Source organism: Pinus tabuliformis, chromosome 4_1 (assembly GCF_031772625.1).
Source record: "Pinus tabuliformis cultivar Carrire ecotype Pingquan chromosome 4_1, CPIR1, whole genome shotgun sequence".
In the NCBI taxonomy this organism is placed as follows: domain Eukaryota; kingdom Viridiplantae; phylum Streptophyta; class Pinopsida; order Pinales; family Pinaceae; genus Pinus; species Pinus tabuliformis.
Genome location: NC_142303.1, coordinates 199,917,633 through 199,943,946, shown reverse-complemented (window position 1 = coordinate 199,943,946; position 26,314 = coordinate 199,917,633). Strand labels below are relative to the sequence as shown.

The 26,314-nt window shown below is 35.3% G+C and overlaps 1 pseudogene; it reads right to left on the bottom strand.

Annotated features, from left to right (window-relative positions):
• Nucleotides 1–325: 325 nt before the first annotated feature.
• LOC149174913 (importin subunit beta-1 pseudogene) overlaps nt 326–26,314 on the bottom strand; it is a 67,257-nt pseudogene continuing 41,268 nt past the window's right edge.

Genomic DNA, 26,314 nt, shown 5'->3' with positions numbered 1-26,314 from the left:
TTGTATGTATGAGGCCTATATAGAGGTTAGAAACTCCACATTGAGGGGTGTCAAGGATTATTGTATGAACAAGCATATGGCTTGTGGAGTGTTCTCCTTCCTTAAGGTTTCTCTTGACTGAATCGAGCATCTCAAGCTGATGATTTGCAATATTAGGGGATTTCAACCATGCTAGCAAACTCCATAACATTGTCTTCATTGGACACAGTGAAGAGCTGATAATTGGGTTGAAAAGAAATCCAAGGAAATCAATTTAGCCAAACAAACCAAAGCATTTTAGGCCATAAAATCAGGTTGAAAGGGCTTGAATGAGAGTGTACTAAAATCATTGGGCACTTTCCTTAATTCCATGATCATCGGATAACAAGCACTCATTTATAAAGTCTTTAGGAAATATAGAAGACCAAAGTAAAGGGGCACCACTCTTTCCTAGTGTGTCAGCTAAGTCCCCCAAAGCTCTAATTGCAGATTTCGTGACAGATTCATCCCTATCCCTGTCTTGAAAAGTACTCTCGAGGAATTGCAAAATGTGACCTACATAAGGCATTAGTAATGCTGCTTTAGGGGAGCTTTTGAAACCTTGGAAAATTCCTCAATAGGCTTCTATGATTCCATTGCGTAGCTAATTAGTGCACTCTGATATTTCAACCTCTTGGCTTACAGACTGCACTGAGATCTCTACTGCACTCTGAAGCATGGGCATTGCATAAATCAAATATTTCTCAAAATGCTCGCCAATAGACAAAGCTATATCTCCAAAACAAGAAAATATTATGGGTTTCACTGAACGATGGAGCTGATTGCTTGAAAGGTCCTTGAGAAGCTGTGATATGCTGCCATCACAGAAAGGCAACATCTTGTCATCAAGTACTCGACAGATATCACCAACCACCCCAACAGTGATAGCACAAACCTGATATTCTTCGAAGTTTTGAATACCCATTTCCAAATATCTGTAGAACTCTTGCATATACTTGCCAGATTCCACGCCAATTGCATAAGCAAGTGCCCCAATGGCTAACATTACTTCCTCATGAACCATGGCACTCCTATAAGAAAATATTCTCAAGAAGATATTCATCATCTGATTGGAGTACTGTACAATTCCATACTTGGTTGACTGAGAAGCTCCCAGTTTTTGAATAATAACCTGCAAGTAGCCACAGAGAAGGGACTGTAGCTCACTTTGTTTCTCCCTATCTTCCGAAGATAGTTTTGGTGTCTCAAGGGTTTCATTGAGCTTCATTAGCATGACTAGAACAAGCTGCATTACTATGGGTGCAGTCACTTCGGTCAAACATCTTACAACTTCCTTCAACTTCTCATAAGCAGATACCCTAAGCCTAGAATCAATTGCATCTTCCGTGTGGGCTGCAGCAAGAAGAGAATGTACAATCTTGTGGAAGAAAGGAGAAAGTGGAGAGGAACTCACTGCTGCATCTTCATATCCCTGGGCCAAAAAATACAAAGCACTACAGAATTTCTCTGCCACATTGATAGCGTCTTTCATACTCTCAAGTAAGATAGAGAGAATGAGCGGTAGATTTGATTGCATGATTATAGGAGTCTCCACTGTCAGACCATGAAAAAACTCAAAAATCCTGCTAAGTGTCTAGGTCATGGTGTCCTATATCTATTCTCAGTCCCTTCAACTTCAATACCAACTCTCTCTCTCTCTCTCTCTCTCTCTCTCTCTCTCTCTCTCTCTCTCTCTCTCACACACACACACACACACACACACATATGAGTTGGTAGGTAAATAAATTGCATATATGAAATGACTATATATTAATACACCTCAAAAAAAAGGGCTTTATTATGTAAACTATTGTTAATTTTTGTTAACAATGGTATGTCATATGATGATCACAATTAGTTCATTGTTCTTTAGGATCCCAATGACAAATTCCAATTTATTATCCCAATAGAAATCACATTAACCATAAATCACATTGACAAAAACTTTAGATTCAACATGAATCACAAAAATGTAGAAGTGATGCAAGAGCATTCAACCCAAGAGAAGATCATTGTATTTTAGTAGACATAGGGGGTCATGTATTTTAAGGAAGTTGGATTCCTAATTGATGACTGATTTAAATATTTATGATTTTGTGTGAGTAGGATAAGGATTAATTAGATAATGTGAGGACGTTGTATATGCTCTCGAATTAAGGAGAACCTGAGTGGTTAATAATGAAAAAAGAGTTAGAAGTGAATTATAACTCTTAAGGAAGTTCATGATTTGGGGAACTAGAGAGTGTTATTAGGGATTACTTAGAGTTAGAAGTGGACTTAGAGGAAATTTAGGAGTGATTTTAGTAGATTAAGGGTTTGAACTAGAATTAGTTCAACATAACCTTTCTAGTATAAATGTAAGCCTACAGGTAGAGTAAAAAGGAAGGAGGCCACTGATATCAAAGATCAAGCATGAGAGATAGAGTGTCTCGACATGTAACGAGTTGTTCGTATTTATATTTATAGAGGTTCAATCGGAAATGTGTAAGTGTGTGAATCGAGACACAGTGGTGTGAGAATTCGCGGAGTTAAGCTCACGAGGAAGAGTGCGTAGCGAAACAATAGAAGAATCAAAACCTTTTGAAGAAACCCAAAACCACAGGAAACCATTGAAGAAATAGTGAAATCAAGAAAAGAAGAAGAGAAGAGAAGTGAAGAGGTGATGCACAGTAATTTCTGGATCTTATAGATCAATGGTCCAAATCATGTCGCATGGAGCAATGCTGAAATATCGCAATGGCGAATTTTAACAAATAAAGGCATATTATTACACACAAGTGTTATTTCGGGCGAGTGGGGAGTGCTAAGTGGTATTGAGGGGTGAGCATCTGATTCCACTAACCAAGTGACATATAGCAGTGGAGGAGAGGGAGAAAACCGCTTTTCGAGCGGTTAAACTGCGTGCTTGTTTTCTACACGAAACTAATGTTAACCATCCGATCTGATGGAAGAAGATCAACGGTGGAAGATTAACACACAAGTTGGTTGATCAAGCTAAGAAACAATCATCGGATCAATCACTAGATCGACAGTTGTGATTCAATCACAGAGGTGAAGGACTGGCGGACAGCACGATGGAATGCGATTAAGCAAAGTGCTGATAGACGTCGAATTAGAGGAAGGAATGGATGGTGGAGATCAAGTCGATCAGAGAATGCGGAGATTAGATAAAATGGATGGAAGGCATGGACCCAAAAGCTTATAGAGGTGGACTCAATTCCATTTGAGTTCCAGCCTTAAGCTTTGGAGCGGAATTTTGTGTGTTTCTTGTGTAATGCTGAGTTTGGAGGAAATGCGATAAGGCATATGGAAAAGGTGGACCTGATAAAGTATTCAGACTCAGTTAATAATATTTGAGATCTGGTATTGCATTATCGCATATGGGAAGCGATAGAGTGATTGTTAACGAAAACCCGTGGAGAAGCCAATACATGATTGCGATGAGTGATAAAGGGGAAACTTCGTGAACTGTTCAAAGGACGTACCAAGCCGGAAAAGGTAAAGTTTATGTTGTTTATGTGTATTTCTATTTATAATAGAAGTAAAGCACCGATAGAGGGTTTTTTGGTTAAGTCTGCATTAACCAAAGGTTAAAGAGGGGTTTGTTATATATATGCGGAAACAATTCTATGAAGGCCTAAAGAGCGGATAAGGCTTAAACTAAAGTTTATAAAGGGGTGATTGAGTTCCGATATCAAGGAAAAGGTTATTTAAACGTTAGACTTTATTAGTCTATAAATCATTTCGTTGAGTTGTTAAGGGGGCCTTAACCATTGATGGTTGAGAGGTTTGACTCGATGGTGAGTTAAAATACTCGTGACTAATGTGTTTATGCACTGTATATGCATATTATGGGTGTAAGTGGGGATAAACCTCCATCATTAGTGGTATCATAGCATAATTGCAATTAGAGCGAGGAAGGAATTCCTATGAAAAGGAGTTTGCACGCAAAAGAAGGTAATGTGCATAGGTTAATAAATGAGTGATAGAGACTACAACAAAAGATTGTAGGGGGAACTTTTGAAGTTCCTGGGATATTGTAGCAGTTCTAGCAGAGGCTTGGAGTAGACTGGAACAGAGGATTCCTTGAAGCCATGTGAGAGAAAAATTTCTTTGTACAAGTTCTTAAGGAAAGAGGACTTGGAGACCAAACAGAGGACAATCCATTCAAGGTGTAGAAGAATGGGATAACAAGATCATAAGTAGATCTTGGAGGTAAGATAGGTTGTTTTGTTTCAAATTGATTGAAGATTATGGTTGCAGATGAAGAATCTCAGCAGAGGACATCAAGAGAAGCTGTGAGAGGAGAACCATATGTGTTTTTGAAGGTAGAGTAAGGAAAACACTCTGAAGGAGAAGTGGCCATGAACCTGAAGAATCCAACAAGAGATTGGATAGAGAAGATAGCTGAAGTGTTCTAAAGAGAGAGTGAGAGACTGTAGAAGCCTAAAAGGAGCAAAGGTGTTGCTCAAGAGGAGGTTCCAGACAGAGCACCCGCGCTTACCAAAATACTGAGTGAGGAGAGCTTAGTGAGATAAGATTGTAGCAGGGAAGACTTGTTGTTGCAGAGGCTTGTTCGCGATGAGTGAGGAGCCCATGAAGAAATAAGAGAATAAGGTGACTACTGATAGTCATAGCAGAGGTTCAGAGAGAACCCACAACAGAAGGTATGAGAAAGAGAATGCCAAGGAAAATGGCAAGAGAATGAGTCAAGACGAGATTGACAAGGAATTGGCTAAGATAATAAAAGAACTTGATGTGTTAACAATGTGACTAGAAGAAAACCAGAGACGAGGTTGGGTATTAAGGAAGAAGCCATTGGAGTGGCATGAGATGCGGAGAAGGTTACAACAAAAGAAAGTAAAGTGGCTGAGGGGAAAACTCAAGGAAGTTGAGTTTGAAATGGAAGAATCCATTTGTGAATGAGAACAAGGAGAAATTCTGGGAGAAAGTAAAGACTACACTGAAGCTAAAGAATGGAGATCAAGTGAAGATCTCATGGACTATTGGTATAGTTCAATACAGGATGAGGAGATGCTGACTGAAGATGAAGAGCTGATGTATAAGGCCATCAAACCTTGTGTTGTTGAACCTAATAGTTTTGGTGTGCTTGCAGGATGCATAGGAGAGGAGAGACAGTCCTTGCGAAGCTGTCGAAAGCATGAAGGAGTATCTTATAGAAGATGAATACTCTGAAGTGAAGCTAAATAGAGCTCTTGAACTGAAGTATGAGAAGCAATGTATTTTAGGGGATAAAAGGTACTCTAGAGTAGTAGAGTATGATGAAGAAAACCTCTCAAATGAGGAAAGTATTGAGTTGTTACAGGAGAAGGAACTCATTGACAAATTAATAATTGGAGCTTTTATAAGACAAGAACCATTCCTTGTGAAGGAAGGAGACGAAGTTGAGCCTGAGGAGTTGAATCACGTAGAAGATTCAAAACAACAAGGAGACATGATGACTAAAGCATCAAGTGGGACCACAAGGTCTTATATTTTTAAAACTAATAGTTTGTGTGTGATGGGGCGTATTGCAGGAGGAAAGCGGCCTTTTGAAGATGTATTCAGAGTAGATAAAGATCTAGAAGTAAAAGGTGACAAAGAAAACTTCTCAGAAGAAGAAGAATTTGATTGCATACAAAAGAATGAGTGTATGGATGAGTCTACAGAAGCTGTCATAGAGATGAGGAATTAGGATCTTATTCTGATGAAGAATGAAGGAATATTTTCTCAGAAAGGAAATCAAATGATTTTGATTAATTTTGTTGATGGAAAACAAATGCAGGAGAATATTAATGAAGATGATGAGACAAGGATAACTCTGGGAGAACGGTTAGAGAGGGACAGCAAGGCAACATGTACTAAGGAAGAAGGACATCTACTGAAAGATGTTAAGGAAGAAGAAGTCTATGTAAAAGACTTAGCAAAGGGAAAAAAGACCTCTAAAGATTTATCAGTAACAAAGGAAGGTATAGAAAATTGTGTGAAATTTCCAAATTCTACTCCAATTGGAATTATTGAGTTATATGGAAAACTAGACTTTCAAAGAAGGGAGTTGGAAAAGCAGAGGATATATACTTAGGATAGATTGCTGGAAAAAGACAAAGAAATTGTCATGAATGACAATCATAAGAAAAAGGAGATGGTAATGAAATTTTAACAAATTGACACTGCAAGAGATGGAGTTCATTATAGTGGACAAGAAAAAAGATATCATTGAAGAAGATGGTATGGAGAAGAGACTAGCTGATAGTCTCATGAATTCTTTTGGGAATTCAAATAAGGAGACTGATATGATGATAGAGGAGGTGAAAGAAGCAGAGCATCATACAAATGTGTTGCCAAACGAAGAAGAGGCACTGAGGCCTTATGTTTTTTATTTTAACATTGTTTTGTGAATGCAAGTTTAGTTGCAGATGCTAGACAAAATTTGGCACAGATGAGCAGCCAAATAAAGATGAAAGAAGAAGATTTTGTGGAAGAATTTAATCCATGGAACATAGATGTTCAATTGCTGGAGAGAATGCTGGAAAGTGAGAATTCAATGCAGAAATTAGATGTTGCAGAGGGAGATATCCTTAAAGATATTGAGGAAGGTTGGGTGGAGGCAATGTCTACAATGGTAGCAAGAGCAAAAGTAAAAGAAAATAAACAAAAATTTGAAGAGTTAGTAGACAGTTGTAACAACCTGAAGCAAAGAAAAAGAGGTAACACTGAATGGAAGAGTATGGACTAGTCCAAGGATGTGTTGGAGATAGAGATTGAAGAATTATGGGAGTTGATGATGAAGCAGTCCATATGGAGAAAAATGATAGCACTAGGAAGGATGATCAATCAAAACTTGAACCTCATTGACAAGGACAGGAAGATGAAACAAAAGATAACAGAAATACAACACCAGCAAAGGTGCAAGACATTTGGGCAACTGCAAACTAAAGTTTGGGACCCTAGAGGATTTTATCAACACATGAAGACACATGATGAGGAGATCATGAATATTTTCTACTTTGTGAGTCTGATGCAAGAATATTCAACCCAAGAGAAAATCATTGTATTTTAGTAAACATAGGGGGTCATGTATTTTAAGGAAGTTGGATTCCTAAGTGATGAATAATGTAAATATTTAGGCTTTTGAGTGAGTAGGATAAGGATTAATTAGATAATGTGAGGATGTTGTAAATGCTCTTGAATTAAGGAGAACATGAGTTTTTAAAAATGACAAAAGAGTTAGAAGTCAATTATAACTGTTAAGGCCATTCATGATTCGAGGAACTAGAGAGTGTTCTTAGGGATTAATTAGAGTTAGAAGTGGACTTAGAGGAAATTTAGGAGTCATTTAACTAGATTAATGGTTTGAACTAGAACCAGTTCAACAGAATTTTTCTAGTATAAATGTAAGCCTATGAGTAGAGTAAAAAGGGAGGAGGCCACTCATATCAAAGATGAGGCCTTAGAGAGAGAGAGTCTTAACATGTAATCAGTTTTTCATATATATATATATATATATATATATATATATATAGGTTCAATCAGAACTGTGTAAGTGTGTGAATTGAGTATGTAATAATTGATTTAAGTGTGAATTCGTAGGTTTTGTAACAAATGTTGCAGGGAGAGTTCTGAAGCACTACACAGAGGAGAACAATGATTCATAGGAATCATAATGGATCATCGAATCCAATTGAAGGATCAGATTAATGCTCTGGAGAGGTAGCAATGTGAGAATTCATAGAGTTAAGCTCAGGAGGAAGAGTGCGCAGCGAAAGAGTAGAAGACCCAGAACCTTTTGAAGAAACCCAAAACCAAAGGAAAACATTGAAGAAATAACGAAGTCAAGAAAAGGAGAGGAGGAGAGAAGTGTAGAGGTGATGCATAGTAACCATTGGATCTTATAGATCAATGGTACAGATCATGTCACGAGGAGCAGTGTTGAAATATCGCATCGGTGAATTTTAACAAAGAAAGGCTGATTATTACACACAAGTGGTATTTTAGGTGAGTGAGGAGTGGTAAGTGGTATTGAGGGGTGAGCACGTGATTCCACTAACCAAGTGACATATAGTAGTGGAGGAGAGAGAGAAAACCACTTTTCAAGCTGTTAAACCGTGCTTGTTGTCTACCTAAAACCAATGTCAACCATCGGATTGATTGCTAGATTGACAATCGTGACTTAATCGTAAAGGTGAAGGACTGGCGGACAATGCAATTGAATGCGATTAAGCAAAGTGTCGATAGATGTTGAATAGGAGTAAGGAATGGACAGTGGAGATCGAGTCGATCGGAGAATGTGGAGATTGAAGAAAATGGATGGCAGGTGCTTCTTGTGTAATGTAGAGTTCGGAGGAAATGCGATAAGGCATATGGAAAAGGCGGACCCGATAAATTATTGAGGCGTGGTTAATAATATTTGAGATCTGGTATTACGTTATCGCATATCGGAAGCGATAGAGCGAGTGTTAATGTAAACCCACAGAGGAGCCAATACCCGATTGCGATCAATGATAAAGGGGAAACCTCAAGAACTTGTAGAGGTCATACCAAGGTGGAAAAGGTAAAGTTTATGTTGTTTATGTGTATTTCTACCAAGGTGGAAAAGGTAAAGTTTATGTTGTTTATGTGTATTTCTACCAAGGTGGAAAAGGTAAAGTTTATGTTGTTTATGTGTATTTCTATTTATAATAGAAGTAAAGCGTCGATAGAGGGTTTTGTGGTTAATTCCACATTAACCAAAAGTTAGAGAGGGGTTTGTTATATATATGCGGCAATAATGCTATGAAGGCCTAAAGCACACATAAGCCTTAAACTAAAGTTTATAAATGGGTGATTGAGTTCGGGTATAAAGGAAAAGGTGAGTTAAGGGTTAGAATTTATTAGTCTATAAGTCATTCCATTGAGTTGTTAAGGGGGCCTTAACCATTGATGGTTGAGATTTTTTACTCAATGGTGAGATAAAATACTTGGGACTAATGTGCTTATACACTGTATATGCATATTGTTGGTGTAAGCGGGGGTAACCATCCGTCAAGAAGACAAGCCAAGGCAAGAGGACATGAGATTTGGGTGATGCCATGGAAAAACCCCAATATGGGGAAAACCCTTTGATCAATTTTTTATTATTATTATATCAAATGTTGAGAAAAAAATAGAGAGAATACAAAAGTCAAAATTGACTTGCCAAATCCAACTCAATACAGCCTAGTCAAATTCTTCCCTATCGAGAAAGTCAAGAATGGTCAACACATTAAAAAATAGTCCCCTTTCAATCTTGGTCAAAGTTAGTTAAACTTGACCTTTAGAAGTGGTCAAAGTGAGCCTAAAACAGTCATGAAAATAATGGTCAAACTTAGTCAAACTATGTGGCCAACTCTTTGGTCAACCGTGCCATTGGTTTGCAGTTAAAGTCACCAGAATGCATAAGTTCTTGTGCCACTAGATGCATCTTGCCAAAAACGAAAATCTGGAAAAAAAAATTAGAGTCAAAGGAGGCCAAATCGCCCCTAGTCAATGTTGGTCAAACCTGCAAGAGTCTCTAAAACTTCAGCCATGTAATTTGTCCTGCAATTTGTCCTTTTGCTGCTACAACTATGAGGAAAAGACATGCCCAATAAGTTGTATGAACCAATCAGATGAGGAGAGAGAAGAATGTGTGAGATTAGATGATCCCAAATGGATTTCAGGTCTCTCCATTTATACAAGTTACATGTATCATGGGTTTCATGAGCCTACATGATGATGTGGTCATCTTTGACAATTTGCACATGTGGGTATAAATGCAAAAACATATTAATTTAAGCTAATGATTTGATTACGAATGTCATTTATGAATATGAACATGTGTCCCTTGAGTTTTCTTATGAGATTTTCATTGGAAAATAAATATAGAGAGACCTAATCAAGCATAAGAATTGATGAATTTTTCCTTTAGCCAAAATTGTTGGAATTTTATTTTTCCTATAGAAGAAGAAGTAAGAGTTGTTTAGAGTCTCACCTATTAAAGAAGAAGAAATAATGGCAATTTTCTAGCTTAAATGGGATTAATTGTTCATACCATAATAGGGACCAAGCCCATAGAAATGATACATTAATTGAATTAAAAGCAACAATGCTCAACCCAAAAGAAAAAGTGTGAGTCTTCCTAAAATCAAAAGAGAATAAAATTTTGAAATCAATCCAAAATATGGTGATCCACATGTTTTTCTATCTATGCTATCTATCAAGTGTACATAAATATGTTCAGTGGTAGTAACAAAGGAAACCACAAAAATTAAGGGTTTATCCATATTAACAAGCATTGTGATCCACTTAGAGCATATCATTTCACCACATCATTGGTAGAAGTGATATTTCAATCATGTTTTTTTAATACTCAACGTGCATAGGCATTAATCTTCCACAGCCTCCATTATTTTTTAAACCCATAACCACAATGTAATAAAGGAAGAGACGAATGCACATTACCCATAGAAGGAAACCATAGACACAAGAGAGATACTTTTGGAAGTTCATAGGGAAGCATTGTTCTGTATCTTTGAGTTTTCTATTATCAAGTTTTTCAAATCCAAAACCTTTAAATATGTGATTTTCAAATAATATTCATCCCAATGGTATTTTCCATGATGATTTTATATGTGATGGTTTGTTTCAAAGAAAGAAAAAGTATTAGACAAGAAAATAAAATGTTGTGACCATGGCTCTAGAGAGAAAGCAAAGAAGAAGAAATACATGGAGTACATTTTTTAATGAAAATATGAAGCTAATTTTAAGAGAGGTTCTTTGAAAATTCCATGAAAGTAAGATATCATATACATTTATATGTAATTAAAATATTTACCCCAATGGATAGGAAAACTTTGGAAGCAATAGTGTGGATACACCTTAGTGTTCCATATTTTAGTGAGAGAATGGATCACTTTCATCTTCAAGAATGATAATATCATATACAACATAATCACTGATGATAGGTAGTAATCCGAACTTATACTATTTTTAAAGTTAGTGTATATTTGTTTTTTGTACATAGAAAAGAAGAATAGAAACCATTTTTTTTGGATAAAGTTTTGATTCCTTCCTCCCTTCTTTTGGTTGTATGGGAAGAGAGGTTTTCCAAAGTAATAGGAAACAAAATGGGTATATTCCAAAACATTTATGTGAAAACCAATTGGATAGAATCAATAATAATGGAAAAAAATATTTAGAATTAATGTGAGTAATGGACTTCAAGATGGGATGCATGTAATAGGGAGATGGGCTTCTAGGTACAAATTATATTATGTTAAGAATATATTTATATGCTTTATATTCACGCTTATGGACACCTAAAAATATCATTCCCAAAGAAAAGCATGGATGAAGATGACAACCTACATGAAAAATAAGATTGTATTCTTAATCTATCTAGAAAGACAATTAACAATATATCTCAAGGATTCTTATTATAAGTAAATGTGAAATTCCCTAAATATGGATCCCAATAAGACTCTTCATAAACAATAGCATAAGGAATCCTATAAGACTTGGAAAAAAAGGAAAGGAAATCTCCTTATAAGAAGTATAATTCCTCCAATCTATGTGGATTAGCCTTGGAAAGGGCACTATAAGAACCTCATGGGGACTATGTGAATTCTTATAATAAATACATTAGTTGTAACTATGATATTTCCTTCAATGTAACTTGAAAGTTTAATTCTTACACTTCATATTGCAGGAGTACATGTCACACTATTGGTATGACTAAGGGCATTCAATGTAGAGTTGGAAACATTGTGGAAATTGGCATGATGGTAGGAACATACAAAAAACTTGGTATGACTAGGAGTGCATGAAGTGGGGCAAAGTAGAGGTATGTGAGCTTGGGCTTGGGGTTCATTTGGTTCACAATCAACCATATGGTTAGGACAGGTGCTAGAATGGGTGACCCAAATTTTGAGATTAGGTAAGGAGTCAATTTTTTATGTTTGGAAAGTGGTCTAATTTTAGATTTGGGTAAGGAGGTGAATTTTGGGGTTTGGAAATGGAAGAATTTTGGAGTTTTTTCAAAGGGCCTAAATTTAAATATTGGCTAAGTTGGGTCATGTTGATATAAAAAGCTAGGTTTAGCATGATTTATGAAAAGTAGTTTATTATTGATTATGTGAATTGGGTGTTAGGGCATAGGACACCCATTTTACATTATGTCTCTTGTGTGTGGTGAATTCCTGCATTTGAACATAGTTCATTTGATTAAGTTAAATATATTTTGAACTACTTAACTAATACAAGAGAGGTTTAAAATATCTATGGTTTGTCTTAATCCGGGCAAGTTATGTGAGGCCATGATAAGATCAACCTATCTTGGGAAATTTTGATGGTTTTTTGGCTTAAACATGAAAAATCCAAAAGAGAGGACTTAAAGCATGAGCATGAGAAGGAGAACACAAGTAGAAAGAAACAATTTTGTATTGATAGTATACAAGTGAAAGGAAAATAATAAATGAAGAAATTAAACCCAAGCTAGCATAGAGAGGCTTATAATTGGAGCCTCTCAAGGGAAAGAGTCGAGACAAAAAAAAAATTGGAATAATAGGGATCTAAAAGGGATAAATAGTAAAAAATATATTATGGAAAGTGTCACTATACCTCAAAAGCCCTATCATTTTATGAGACAATATACACAAAGAGCATAATTTTGTAACCTTAAAGCTAGAATAGATCAAAATTTGATGAGGAATTTGTCCTATTCAACTAAATATTATTGTAAACAGTGGACTACATTTGTAATAAAATGAAAATCACACCAATTGAGAAACTTGAGACTCAACCTAGGATTGAGACTTCATGCTTTGAAGAAGCTTGTCTCTTCAACCAAGACACCACAAACCAATATTTCATTTAAATTCAAACCCAAAATTCAAAATTCACTTAGTTCTCATTAAAACTATTTGCCTGCTAGGAAGAAATTTTCCAAAAATGAAAGCTTGCTCAGTACTAGTAGTGAGTCCACATTTACAAGCCAAAGGAAACAAAAATAACAATAAATAAAATTGTCTACATAGATGGGAGATATTTAAACACATGCAATTGTTTGTAGCTATAAAATGTGAATGTAGCTGTTGGTAAATCCACTAATCTATAACTTTGATAGAGAGGGGAATATAGAATGATAAGGGCATGTAAAGAAGTTATAAGGTGCATGTATAGTCACAAGGTAGGGTTTGAAAGCACAATTTTTTCTAGTGTGTAACTTGAGGGAGAGGATCTAGAAGAGATTAAACATGGAATGATAAGGGAGGTAAGTAAGTTCTGAGATGCAATTATAGTTATCTATATAGATTCATCTTAGATACAAAGAAAGAATATAGAGAACAAAATTTCAAATAAAAAATATTTTTGAAAATTAATATTTAAATGATGATATTAACAAATATTATTGAGTAATGGCTAACTTTCTAGAAAAATAATATTTTAATAAATTTATTAAAATCAAATATTAACAGAAATAAATAGTTCATTTTCTCTTTTTTGTTTTTTCTAAGATTTCCATTTGATGAAGTAATACTAAGCCCCTCTCAGCTCAATGAATCTCTCCACTCAACCAGAAATTAAATATCTTGTACATGATCTCGATCGTTCTCGGGGGCGATGGACACCGTGCAATCCAATGAGTAGCGGCTGCACAAGGTATCCTAAAGAAATTAAAGATCTCTTGTGCATGTCGTTAGCGAGTTCGATCTGGGTTGCCATGGACACCGGGCAATCCAAGGAGGAGCGGCTGCACAAGGCATTCTCAGAGCTGCAACCCCATTCATCAGCACTGGTAAACTTTGTTGTCCAACGGAAGGACTTCAGCCCCGGTAAACTTCGTTGTCCAATGGAAGGACTTCGGCCCCGGTAAACTTCAATATCCAATGGAAGGAGCTTGAAGACCAATTCGATGACCTGGAGAAGCGCTTTGAGAAACTCGGGGCAGAGAGAAGGAAAATGAAAAGAGAACTGGAAATCTAATAAGACCACACGAAAAACATCCACTGCAGAAAAGAGCAGTTGAAACCCTAATAAGGCACTAGATAAAAAAAAAATCCCCGCAGAAAAGAATACTGGAAATGCTAATAAAATCTCGGAGAAAATTATTCCATAGACAAGCACGCTGAAAACCCTAAAAGAACACTGGAAACGCTAATAAGACCTTGGAGAAAAAATATGTCATAGAAAAGAGCGTTGAAAATCCTAAAAGAACACTGGAAATGCTAATGAGACCTCGGAGAAAAAAATCTGTCATAGAAAAGAGCGCTGAAAACCCTAATAATAGCAAGGAGAGAAATTATGCCACAGAAAAGAGCGCTGAAAACCCTAGTAAGACCTTTCGTACCTTAAGAAAGAATTTGAAGCCAGAACCTCAACTGAAATCTCTGTGAGAATCGATGGACGCCAAGGGCCTCCAGAAGATTTTGGTTGATTTTGGTTGAGTTCTACAGTGAGGTCACGGCTATCTGTAATGAAGACCCCACGGCACTGCCATGTGCCTTTGAGATGTCCCAAATTGTTTCTACATATTCTGGAAGACTTTTATCTGGCCCGCACGAATAGTAAATAGTCTATGAACATTAACGCAAAGAGATATGCCTTTGATTTTCTCTTCGAGGACCTTCTTTTGATTTGTTGCGACAAGAGGTGTCATCGGAGGTGAAAAAATACTTTCAGAAAATTGATGTTGCATGGAAATCTAAGCTCAACCTTGGCTCTGGATCCCTGATCACTATTGTGAGGTTACAAGAATTCCTAAAACTCTTGGATTCATAAGAAATTTTGATGGAATTTAAGGATGGCGACCGTTGTGAACTAGTCCTTCGCATTTCGTGTAACACGTAGGCAACCAAGGTTTGCCTTGCACTCCATTTCAGTCACAAGATAATTTTCCAATTTCGGTTTCAGCCCGCCTTTAAGAGTAAGTTTAGTTTAATTTTTTTACCACCCAAATTTATCTTAGGGTTAAATTCCAGTTCATACTGTATATGTAAAATAAGCTTTATACCATTCATGGGCAGCTAGGGTTGGCAATCCCTATTTAGTGAGCTTGAATGCTCATCCATTTTCCCTGTAGTGATTTGTTTCAGTTTATGTTGATTTCTAAAATAATATTTCTTTAGGTTCCTATCAAAACTTCTTAGTTTCTAGTATATTTCTTTTCCTGTCATTCTTTTTTTATCATTTCTTTCTTTTGCAATTTCTTTTCTTGCAACTTAATTTTATAGATTGTTGTTCTAGTTAGAAATTAGTTTTATTTGATCCAGTTGATCTTTTATATTACTTTTTCTATCTTCATTGTATATTTAGATCAATCATTATTAGTTTAGGTTCTGTTTTATATGTTAAAAACCTTTGGACAGGCATATAAAATAAATATTATCTTTAATTTGATAGTCTATTAAACACTAGTCTATAGAAACTCTATTAAGTTATGTAGTTTGCAGTGATGTTTGGATGATAAAATAATACAAGGAAATACTCATAGATTTGTTTATATTCTACCTAATAACTATAATATCATAAATCAAACTTTCTTCAATAAATAGAGTTAAGCATATAATGCTAATGTAAGGAAATAACATATCTTATAAGAAATTGTTGTCCGTCCCTTCAAGTTCAATACCAACTATCACACACACACACATACACACATATATATGAGTTGATAGATAATAAATTGCATATATGAAATGAATATATATTATACACGTCAAAAATGGCTTTATTATGTAAACTATTGTTAATTTTAGTTAACAATGGTATGTTCTATGCTTAGCACAATTACTTCAATGCTTTTTAGAAGCCCAATAACAACTTCTAGTTTAGTATACCAATAGAAATCATATTGACAACAACTTTAGATTCAACATGAATCACAAAAGTGTAGAAGACAAGAGGTCATTGGAAAATGCCATTAGAAAAACCCCAATATGGTATAAACCCTTTGATCAATTATTTATATTATTATATCAAATGTTGAGAAAAGATAGAGCTATTACAAGAGTCACATTGACTTGCCAAATCAAAGTCAATAAAGCCTTGTCAAATTCGGAGTCAATTTCTAACCTATCCAAAAAGTCAACAATGGTCAAAGCATGCAAATAGTCCCCTTTGGAGCTTGGTCAAAGTTAGTTAAACTTGACCTTCAGAAGTGGCCAATGTTAGCCCAAAACAGTCATGGAAATAATGATCAAAATTGGTCAAACTCTCTATGGTCAACCTTGCAATTGGTTTGTGGTCAAAGTGAGTAGAATGCATGGATACTTGTGCCAATAGATGTAGCTTTCCAAAAACGAAATTCTGGCACAAAAATTGTAGTAAAAGGATGCCAAATCACCCCTAGTCAATGCTGCTCAAACTTGCAAAAGTCTTTGAAATTTAGGCCATTAATTTGTTGTGCAATTTGTCATTTTCCTCCCACACTTGTGAGGAAAAGAGATACCGAGTAAGTTGTACAACCAATAAGATCAGGAAAGAGAAGAATGTGTGAGATTGGATGATCCCAAATGAGATTTGAGGTCTCTCCATTTATACAAGCAGTTGAGGATAAAGTGACATGTCTCTTGGGTTTCTTGAGCCTACATGATGACGTGGTCAACCTTGACAATTTCCACATGTGGGTATAAATTCAAACAACACATTAATTTAAGCTAATGATTTGATTAAGAATGTCATTTATGAATATGAACATGTGTCCCTTGAGTTTTCTTAGGAGATTTTCCATGGAAAATAAATAGAGAAAGTCCTAATCAAGCATCAGAGTTGATGAATTTTTCCTTTAACCAAAAGTGTTGGAAATTTAACTTTCCTTTAGAAAAAGAAGTAAGAGTTGTTTAAAGTCACAACTACCAAAGAAGAAACAATAAGCACCAGTTTTTGGCTTAAATGAGATTAATTGTTCACACCATAATAGAGACCAAGCCCATAGAAAAGATACACTAATTGAATTAAAAGAAATGACGTTCAACCCATAAGAGAAAGTGTGAGTCTTCCTAAAATCAAAACCTAATAAAATTTTCAAATCAATCCCAAATATGGTGATCCACATGTTTTCTATCGCTTCTATCTATTAAGTGTACATAGATATGTTCATTGGTAGTAACAAAGGAAACCACAAAAATTAGATGTTGATCTATATTAACAAGCATTGTGATCCATTTAGAGTATATCATTTCACCACATCATTGGTAGAAGTGATATTTCAATCATGTTTTTTTAATACTCAAGGTGCATAGGAATTATTCTTACAAACCCTCCATTATTTTTTAAACCCATAACCACAATGTATTAAAGGAAGAGAGGAATGCACATTACCCATAGAAGGAAATTATACACACAAGAGATATACTTTTGGAAACTCATAGGGCAGAATTGTTTTGTATCTTTGAGTTTTCTATTATCCAGTTTTTCAAATCCAAAACCCTTAAATATGTGATTTTCAAATAATATTCATGCCAATGGTCTTTCCCATGATGATTTTATATGTGATGGTTTGTTTCCAAGAAAGAAAAAGTATTAGACAAGAAAAGAAAATGTTGTGACCATGGCTCTAGAGAGAAAGCAAAGAAGAAGAAGAAAGTCATGGAGTACATTTTTAATGAAAAGATGAAGCTAATTTTAAGAGACTACCTTTGAAAATTCCATGAAGTAATATATCTTATATATTTATATATAATAAAATATTGACCTCAATGGATAGGAAAATTTTGGAAGAAATAGTGTGGATACACCTTAGTGTTCCATATTCTAGTGAGACAATGGATCACTTTCATCTTAGAGAATGATAATAGCATATACAACATAAGCATTGATGATAGGTATTAATCCAAATTTATACTATTTTTAAGTTATTGTATATTTTTTTCAAGTAGAAAAGAAAAATAGAAACCATTTTTTAATGGATTAAGTTTCCATTCCTTCCTCCCTTCTTTTGGTTGTATGGGAAGAGTGGTTTTCCAAAGTAATAGGAAACGAAATGGGTATATTCCAAAACATTTATGAGAAAACCAATTGGAGAGAATCAATAATAATGGAAAAATATATTTAGAATTAATTTTGGTAATGGACTTCAATATGCCATGCATGCAATAGGGAGATGGGTTTATAGGTAGAAATTATATTATGTTAAGAATATATTTATATGTTTTATATTTGAAGCTTACAAACACCTAAAAATGTCATTTCCAAAGAAAGAAATGGATGAAGGTGGAAACCTAGATGAAAAATAATATTGTATTCTTAATCTATCTAGAAAGACAATTAACAATATATCTCAAGGATTCTCATTGAAAGGAAATGGGAAGTTCCCTAAATATGGATCGTAATAAGACTCTTCATAAGCAAGACTTCAGAAAAAAAAAAAGGAAATTTCCTTATAAGAAGTATAATTCCTCCAATGTATGTGAGTTAGCCTTGGAAAGGGTTCTATAAGATCCTCAAGGGGACTATGTGAATTCTTATAATCAATACATTAGTTGTAACTATGATATTACCTTCGCTGCAGCTTTAAAGTTTATTTCTTACACTTCATAATGCATGAGTAAATGTCACATGGTTGGCATGACTAAGGGCATGCAATGTAGAGTTGGAAACATTGTGGAAATTGCCATGATGGTAGGAACATACAACAAACTTGGTATGACTAGCAGTGCATGAAGTGGATCAAGGTAGAGGTATTGAGCTTGAGTTTGCCGTTCCTTTGGTTCACAATGAGCCATATGGTTAGGACAAGGGCTAGAATGAGTGACACAAATTTGAGATTAGGCTAGGAGCCAGTTTTTAATGTTTGGAAAGGGGTCTAATTTTGGATTTGGGTAAGGAGCTCAATTTTCAAGTTTGGCAAGGGAAGAATTTTGGAGCTTTTTCAAAGGGTTGAAATTTGAGGATTGGTTAAGTTGGGTCATGTTGATATAAAAAGTTGGGTTTCTCTTAATTTATATAACATATTTTATTATTTATTATATGAATTATTTTATTATTTATTATATGAATTGGGTGTTAGGCTAGAGGACACCCATTTTATATTATGTCTCTTGTATGTGGCTAATTCCTGCATTTCAACATAATTCATTTGGTTAAGTTAGATATATTTTGAACTACTTAACTAATATAAGAGAGGGCTAAAATATAATGGTTTCTCTGAATCCATGAAAGTTATACTTAGGAAATGATAAGATCCATGTCTCTAGTTAAGTACAATGAAGGTTTCAATCTATCTTAGGAAATTTGGATGGTTTTTTGGCTTAAACATGAAAAATTAAAAAAGAGAAGACTTAGGAAATTTGGATGGTTTTTTGGCTTAAACATGAAAAATAAAAAAAGAGAAGACTTGAAACATCAGAAAGAGAACACCACTAGAAGGAAACAATTTTGTATTGATAGTATACAAGTGAAAGGGAAATAGTAAATGAATAAAAGAAACCCAAGCTAGCAGAGAGAGGCTTATAATTGGAGCCTCTCAAGGGAAAGAGTCAATGAAAGACAAAAAATTGGAGTAATAGGGATCTAAAAGGGATATATAGTAAAAACTATATTATGGAAAGTGTCACTATACCTCAAAAGCCCTATTTTTTCATGAGGCAATATAGATAGAGAGCATAATTTTGTATCCTTAAAGCTAAAATAGATCAAAATTTTGATGAGAAATTTGTCCTATTCAACTAAATACTATTGTAAACCTTAGACTACATTTGTAATAAAATGAAAATCACATCAATTGAGAAACTTGAGCCTCAACCAAGGATTGAGACATCCCACTTTGAAGAAACTTGTCTTTTCAACCAAGACATGACAAACCAATATTTCATTTAAATGTAAACCCAAAATTAATAATTCACTGCATTCTCATTAAAACTATTTTCCCCCTAGGGCCAAATTTTCCAAAAATGAAAGCTTGCTCGATAATAGTAGTGAGTCCACATTTACAAGCCAAATGAAACAAAAATAATAATAAATAAATTTGTCTACACAGATGGGAGATATTTAAACACATGCAATTGTTTGTAGCTGCAAAATGTGAATGTAGTAGTTGGTAATAAATCCATGATTTGTAAGTGTGATAAAGAGGGAAACATAGAATGATAAGGGCATGTAAGGAAGTTATAAGGTGCATGTATAGTCACAAGGTAGGGTTTGAAAGCACAATTTTTTCTCAAATTGTGTAGGTTAAGGGAGAGGATTTGAGGGAGAGATGAAACATAGAATGATAAGGGAGGTGGGTAAGTTATGATGTGTCATTATAGTCATCCATATAGATTCATTTTGAATACAAAGAAGGAATATAGAGAACAAAATTTCAAATAAGGAATATTTTGGAAAATTAATATTTAAATTATGATATTAACAAATATTTTTAAATAAAGACTATATATTTTTGAAAAATAATATTTAAATAAATTTAACAAAATCAAATATTAATGAAATTAAATAACTATTTATTTATTTTCTTAGATTTTTCATAATTTTTATTTAGCTTACATGAACAAAATTTCAATTCAATTTTGATGAAGTAATACTAAGCCTTAAAGTGAGCCTCTCAGCTCAATGAATCTCTCCGCTCAACAAAAAATTAAATATCTTCTACATGTAACTAGCGAAATCGTTCTAGGCAGCCATGGACACTGTCAAATCTACTGAGTAGTAGCTACACAAGGTATTCTAAAGAAATTAAAGATCCCTCATACATGTTGTTAGCGAGTTCTATCTTGACCGCCGTGGACACCGTGCAATCCAAGGAGGAGCGGCTGCACAATGCATTCTTAGAGTTGCAACCCCATTCATTGGCCCTGGTAAACTTCGTTGTCCAATGGAAGGACTTAAACCCTTGTAAAATTCAATGTCCAATGGAAGGAGCTTGAAGACCAATTCAATGACCTAGAGAAGCACTTTGAGAAACTCGAGGCAATTGTCCAATGGAAATGAGCTTGAAGACCAATTCAATGACGTGGAGAAGCACTTTGAGAGAAACTCGCGGCAGAGAGAAGGAAAATGAAAAGAGAACTAGAAATATAATAAGACGACAAGGAAAAAATCAACTACAGAAAAGAGCACCTGAAACCCTAATAAGGCACTAAATAAAAGAAATTCACCGCAGAAAAGTGAACACTCGAAATTTTAATAAAATTTCGGAGAAAAATTATTCCATAGAAAAGCGTTCTGAAAACCCTAAAAGAACTCTCGAAATGCTAGTAAGAACTTGGAGAAAAAATCTTTCATAGGAAAGAGCGCTAAAAAGCCTAATAGAACACTGGAAATGCTAATAAGACCTTGGAGAAAAAATCTGTCATGGAAAAGAGCATTGAAAACCCTAAAAGAACACTGGAAATGCTAATAAGACCTCGGAGAAAAAAATTGTTATAGAAAAGAGTGTTGAAAACCCTAATAATAGCGAGGAGAGAAATTATGCCAAAAAAAAGCACTAAAAGCCCTAATAAGACCTTTCGTACCTTAAAAAAGGATGTGAAGCCACAACCTCAACTCAAATCTCTGTGAGAAGATGGATGCCATGGGCCTTCAAAATACTTTGGTTGATCTCTACAGTGACTGCAAGACTATCTGTATTGAAGACCCCACAACCCTGTGCCGTTGAGATGTCCCAAATTTTTTCTACATACCCTGGAAGAATTTTGTCTGGAATAGTAATTAGTCTATGGATATTAACACAAAGACAAATGCCTTTGATTTTGATGACCGAGAAAATTGCCTAAAGGTAGTTTAGCTCCATCTTTATAAAATTAATAAGTGAACCTCTCAGTTATGGCCCACCTATAAATTGAGAAGCTTTTACATTGGTGGGTTTAAAGAAAAACCCGACCAATCACCAAACATCACTTTAACACATAATCCACCAACAAATGTCCATCCCATTCCAAACCGCACCCCAAATAAAATAAACCCGCGTCCATAAACTTCTCGGGTCCGCTCAAGCCCAAGCCTTATCCACTTCAATCTCCACCCTCCACGTTGATATCATCATTTAATACGACGATTGATATTGATCAAGACACACTTGATCCAATGGTTAGCATCAATATTAGACGAACCACTTGCACAATGTTTAACCGCCCTTACAGAGCTCATAAGGAATATAAATCCATGATTTAAAAATGTTTGGGTCTCATTTTGAAATTAAAGTCTCATTACTTTATGACCCGATATCTATTGGATATAAGAGGCAATCAAATCCACTGTTTGCGGGACTTCAACTAGCACATGGATTAAAATGGCCTTAACCCCCATAGTTGACTATGATCTAAAAGTTTGAATATGAGATCGATGGCTAGGAGCAACTACGGGACTTCAGCCACGATCAAAAAAAATTGTACACTCCTAAACATACAGTTGCTCATCACCGTTGATCTAACAAATCTATCGATCTCATGATCCAGATCTTTTCCTCTACTCAAGATTTCTCTCACTCTAACTTAATCAAAATTTCACTTCATCATGGTTCCGCTTAGAACAGTGTGTCAAGACTTCTCTAATTGCTTTACTCTGCCTTGCAACTATACCTGATTATCCGACATTTGACAGTGCATACAAATATTTGAATCCACTCCGCTTTTAGTTTTCAAACTCCTTCCAATGGGATCACACCAATCTCGAATATCCCTTCCTACAGAATGAAGTTCAAATTACTTCGTGAACCAAACCCAATAAACTCTCAATTGATTCTCCACCATTATCACTATTGCATACACATTCATTTAAATGTCAAAACTCTCACATCCACTATTACAGAACCATATTCAAGCACACTCACAAATGTTGTAATATTATGGGATTTCCTCGTTATTCACAAATACATGGACATATCCTTCGGATAACCATAGATATAGACATATCATATATAGACCCTCAACCAATCTTAACTCAAAAGATATGAAACTTTTGTTTGCTAATTAAAATTTGTATATACATAAACTGAATGACCTAATTTACATTCAGTTGGCCTTTCTCTTTTCAATGCCCGTAGGCTCACAATCCAACCCTCGTGTCTACTAACTCTCTCTTTTAAGCATTCGAGGCTTGCAAATTATACACAAAAGGATTATGTTAACTAATTTTGGTTTAGATCTTGAATAATTTTACGTGAACCTTAAATATTCTAATCTAATCCTTAAAATCATGAAACTAACTCCTAATTCCTCTAACTCACACACTATTCTTGAAATCTCTCTTAACGAGAAGATTTCATTATAGTATCCTCACTATTATACAATCCCCATAAAAGCATAGGAAAATAAATAATAAATGATTCTTTAGGGAATGAGGTCCCTTGAAACACAAGACCCTATGCTTACTAAAATGCAATGGTTTTTCTTAGTAGGATGCTCATGCATCAAACTCCCCAAGTAAGAAAATTTATGACCTCCTCATCATAAGTTTGGATAATTGATTCCTCCTCGATCCTATACTTTATTTTGTAATTTGTCTTTGCTTTTCAGCTATTCTATTGTTGTTGTTGTCTGTTGTTGTTCTCCAAGTCTCCATACCTTATGTTGCAATGCTCCACTTACATGCTTTCATAGTCTATTGTTGTCTTCCTCTTGTTGTTGCTTCTTTTCTTTCTTGTTTTTGTCTTCTTTTGAGACACTTTAATCATTAGCTTTCTTATCAACCCAATTTCTTTGTCAAGTATATCCTTTTTCTCTTAAATTCCTTCAACTCTTAATTGCTGAATTTTCATTTCTATTCACCCTTATTTTCTTACCCTCTTGTTCACTATTGTCTGCACCTTTTCAGGTGTTGCCATATTGTCTTTCAAAGCAATTTTCTACTTCTATTTACTGTACATGTCAAAATCTTCTTGACTGTCATTTATGAAAATTTCTTTGTCATCCTTCATCAGCAATTTATTCTAGATATTTATCCTCTATTGTTCTAGCTTTCTCCTTTGAAGGTCTAACTCTCTATATAACTCAATGATTTTACTTGGAGTAAAATTTGGAAATACACAATCTCTCATTTCTTCATTTGCTATTGACCAATCATCAGGTGGTCCTTCTTCCTCTGCTAGATCTTCCTTAACATTTATCGGTAGATGTTCCTTCTCTTCTTCTTTCATTTGGCTATCCACCTGTGCCAAATATGTTTCAGTTTTTGCAACAAAATATGCAATCATAAGAAAATTATCAATACAAAAAATATAAGGCCTTTTTTCTTCTTCTTCCTCTAGTAACCTTTCAGTATGTTGCTCTGATCTTTCCTTTCTCTCCATTGTCTACACTCTCCCTATTAGAACACACATGTTCATAATATATAGAAATAACTATAGAATCATGGATCATTCTAGATCCATGATCTCCTAAAATCATGCAAACAATCCCTAAATCTTTCATTATGCATACATGGCAGATTAATCACAATTAATTAAGTCTTCTAGAGACTTATCAATTCCATCAAATTTACCTCTCTTTTAACAAAAAAATTCTCCTGGTTCACATGATTTTCCATGTATACTCCTCAATAGCTCTAACTTTTACTTTTGATTAAGGTTGTTTGGATGCTCTTCCATCATACTCGTGAGGCACAAAAATTTATGACCTCCTCGTCATATGCTTCTCCTTACTTCCATAGCAATTCTACCCACTTTCTTAGTGGAATTGCCTTCATGATCTTTCTATGAGCTGCAACATACCTTTGTAGTAATACTCTTCTGTGCTACACAATACCTCACCAAGATTCTCTCCTTGATCTTAGTATTTCGACATTTGTTGGTTCTCTCTTATGTGGAACCATATGAGCATCGCATGATCTAGGTAGCTACAATCTTCTCACCTTCTGCTGTCGCTATCGATAGTGCAAAGATCATAAACTCTCCAGTTTTCAACATAATTGTACCTCGTCCTTTGGCATGCAAAATAACTCTTTAACACATAATCTTCCAATGAATGTCGATCCCACTCCAAACGCACAAAACCAGACCCCAAATAAAATAAACCTGCATCCATAAACTTCTTGGGTTCACTCAGGCCCAAGCCTTATAGGCTTCAATCTCCATCGTTGATCTCATCATTTAATCCAATGGTTGATATTACACCCGATTAACGAAACTAATCATTGATCCTCCACTGTTTGATCAAGGCACACTTGATCCAACAGTCAACATTGATATCGGATGGACCACTTGGACAATGTTTAACCACCCTTACAGAGCCCATAAGGAATATAAATCCTTGATCTATAAATGTTCGGGTCGAATTTTGAATTAAAGTCTGATCACTTTATGACTCGATATCCATTGGATATAAGAGGCCATCAAATCCACAGTTTGCGGGACATCAACTAGCAGATGGATTAAAAGGGCCTTAACCCCCACAATTGAGTGTGATCTATGAGTTTGAATATGAGATCGACAGCTAGGAGCAAGTGCGGGACTTCAACCAAGATCAAGAAAATCTATACTCTCCTAACCCTGTAGTTGCTCATCACTGTCGATCTAACAGATATGTCGATCTCACGATCCAGATGTGTCGATTTGATGATCTAGATCTATTCCTCCGCTCAAGATTTCGCTCACTGTGAAATCCACTTAGTCACAATTTCACTTCGTCGTGGTTCCACTCTTCCACCAAACTTGGCCCTTCCACTAAATTTCCTTCTCACCTCGAGATCGACTTGTTACCTATTGTGGCCACAACCACCACCCTATCAAAATATGCCTTGGTTGCAATTTTGAATGGGTCCCCTAAAAGTTGATCTTTCACCTCTCCGAATAATCTCTTGTATTCAAGAGACTTTAACTCACTGTCGATTCAATTCACCAATTCCTAATGGTTATGCCCCCCTCTTTAAATATCTACTGCATGATTAATTTTTAACCCTCTCTAAGCCCTTCATTCATATCCTCATCAAGACATTTTCAACCCTCAAAAACCCTCTATCGCACCTTATTTCCATTTTAAATCTTTGCAATGAAAATCCTCGACAAACATGCGTAAATTACTCGTTTTCGCCTATTGGAATCAACACTAAGGCATGATGCATACCACTATACTTTGCACCCGATGGCTTTATTAACCATATTATATAAATATTTGGTGTGGAGGCATATCGCATATCACTATCGGCAGGGTCCGGGGCTTATACATAAAAGGCTTGCCACTATACTCTGGACCCGATGGCATTATCAACCATATTACATATGTATATCGGGTCCAGAGCTATATCGCATATCGCTATCGGCCACGTCCAACGCTTGTACATAAAAGGTGCGCCACTGTTTACTGGACCTGATGGCTTTATTAATCATGATATATATGTCTCGGGTCCAGAACCCCATCGCTTATCGTAA